Genomic DNA, 3,147 nt, shown 5'->3' on the forward strand with positions numbered 1-3,147 from the left:
TACAAAAAGTGTTTGAAAGGTGGAGATTGTATCATGTCTCTTTGAACCCTTTCAAATGCCAGTTTTGGGTTAACCATGGAGTCATTTTAGGGCATATAGTATCCAAGAATGGGATTTCCACAGATGAAAGAAAAATTAAATCCATTGCCAATTTGCCACCACCTACGAACTATAAGGGAGTCCAAAGATTCATGGGCCATGTTGGTTATTATCGACGGTTTATTTTAAACTTTGTTGTGATAGCTCGTCCATTGTACAAGCTTCTTATCGAGTTTCACTAAACCAAGGAGTGTGACCATGCTTATGAGTTATTAAAAAAGACCCTGACAAGTGTCCCAATCTTACAAGTGCCCGAATAAAATATAATTTTCCATGTGCATATTGATGCATCAAACTTTTCTATCGGGTGTGTTCTAACTCAACAAGGAGAACATAAACTAGACTAGCCTATTAACTTTGAAATTTGCCAATTAAACGATGTTGAGATGAGCTACACCACTAAAGAGCGAGAAGGTTTAGCTATGATTTATGTTTTACATTGTTTTTTATATTACCTTCTTGCTACCAAGTTTTTGTTTAACGTAGATCATCAAGTGTTGTTGTATCTAGTAAATAAGCCATGTTCCATAGGAAGGATTACACAATGGTTGCTAGTTTTGCTCAAGTTTGATTTCATTGTTGTTGTAAGACCTGGCAAGAAACATGTTATGGAATATCATTTGTCTCATAAACTCAATGGTGAAGCCTCTGTTGAGGTGGATGATGAATTTCCCGACACTTCCTTATTTATACTTGAGAAAATGCACGAATGGAGTGAAAAGATTGTGAATTTTTTAGTTAATGGGCTCCCCCCAAAGAGATTAGAAAGGATGTACCTCGAAGGTTAATCAAGGAATCCGAACCCTATTGCTTGATTGCCAGAACTCTCTATAAGCAAGGAAAAGATGACATTCTTAGATGTTGTGTCCATGCGGATGAATATTTTTCCAGCTTGCAAGAAGCACACATGGGCGTAGCTGGTGATCACTTTTCAGGAGCATTGATTGCTAGAAAGGTATTACTGTGAGGCTATTGGTGGTCCATTTATTTAAGGCTGCATCACTCTTTATGAAAGGATGTGATGAATGCTAACGCTATGCAAGACCACAGAGAAAAGATAAGATGCATCTACATCCTATTAAGGTGACCCAACCATTTGAAAAGTGGGGCTTAGATTTTGTGAGGCCAATTATTCGACAACCCTTAATAGTCAATCTTGATATATCATCTTGGCTACTCACTATGTGACAAAATGGGCTGAATCCAAACCTACACGTAAGGCCGATGCAAAGACAATAGCTAAGTTCCTCTTTGAAAATATTATTACACGATCTGGATGTCCCTCTCATATTGTGAGTGACAATGGTACCCATTTTATAAATGAAATGATAAAAGAACTCACCTCAAAATTCTTGATATCCCACCATAAATCTACACCTTATTATCCACAAGAAAATGGCCAAGCTAAGAGTACCAAGAAGACGCTAATTTCTATCTTATCTAATTACAATACCAGCTTCAATAAGTGCAGAGAACCAATGGGTTGGACAAAGGATAAACAAAGGTTCATGGGTCCTCATGCAACCAAGAAGACCCAAGAGGTCTAGTGGTATCAACGTTTACCGCTCAGCATGGAAGGCCAGAGTGTTGGATTTCAAAGTTGAAATCGGCAAAAGATCTGTAAAGGAAGTTCTTGTTCAGCATGTGTTTACCCATCCTGAGGTGATAGCAAACGGTGGAAATGTATCAGATATACATCAACCACGTTGCAATTGTAAGTACTCTTGACATGTGAACTTACTGATACTCTCATTATAACTTTTCTTATATATTTTGCAATGTTTCTCCCGCTTATTATGAGCAATGTCTCCATTCTTCACAGCTCAATTACATTAGATTTGTCATTTTTACTTATTGATACTCTTAGTTTAACTCTTCTTATATATATTGCAGATGTTTATCCCTCTTCTTATGAGCAATGGGAGCCTGTGGAGTGCATAATAGGCCTCTTCCATGTAGTTCACGCCCACATTGGTTCTCTACAGTATTCAGAGAGGAGCAACAAAAGAATGGTTGATGAGGGAATCTTTTTTTATGACCACTTTTACCAAATCAGCTCAGGGAATAAGAATGGCATGTTGGTGAAAGTGCCTCTACCAACCGATTGGAACACTGTGGACTGGCCAGTTCCCGAGGAAACAATGGTGGAGGCAATGCGAAGTAAGCTCTACAAGGATATACAAAGGTCTCTACGTAGCTCTATTCCTACCAAACTGGTTAGAATTGCAAACTTCTGTCCTGTTGCACTCTTCATAGAGCTGTTTCATAGCTACAACATCCGAGTTACAAAAACTATGTTCATGTGCAAGTCATTTCAGCAGTCATCCTGTGACAAACTTCTTGACAAAGGATGGTATGCAAAGGAAGAGATTGGTTTACAGTGCGAGGTCGCGCTTGATACTCTAGTTGTCAAGTACATGATTGCAAGCCAATCACTGTTACTCTCGTTTTGGTATATGCGATCACAAATGCTCAACGGTAAGTACATTCCTACGGACCAGGTTTCTGCAGTTTTGGAAGATAATCCTGCTGTGGATGTGGAAGTGATTGATAAAGAGCATGGCCTACTATTGGTGGTTACAATAAGGGAGCTATGCAGTCTTCAGCATTTGCGGAATGACATCATTGAAGAGTCAATGGACAAGGACCTATCAGATTTTTCCTTTTTCCTAGCTGGCCGTAAGGTGATGCGGCGAAGGGAAAAAGATATTTTGTGCAAAGAGTTGGATGGTCGGGTTGAATTAGTGTCAATGTAACAGATATTCTTGTGAACCCAAGTGTATACAAATGACTTTCAAGACATGAAGTTTATTGAGCTCATTTTTCAATTATGCCCTGTGAAAAAGTGTGCTTGAAATACATTTCTTTACCACGTCAAATCTCTCTCTCTCTCTCTCTCTCTCTCTCTCTCTCTCTCTCTCTCTCTCTCTATATATATATATATATATATATATATATATATATATATATATATATATATATATATATATATATATGTTAGACAAGACAAAGACATGATAGAAGAGTCATCTTAATTCATTAGAAAGT

Source organism: Adiantum capillus-veneris, chromosome 1, assembly GCF_014529385.1.
Source record: "Adiantum capillus-veneris isolate H3 chromosome 1, ASM1452938v2, whole genome shotgun sequence".
Classification (NCBI taxonomy): Eukaryota; Viridiplantae; Streptophyta; class Polypodiopsida; order Polypodiales; family Pteridaceae; genus Adiantum; species Adiantum capillus-veneris.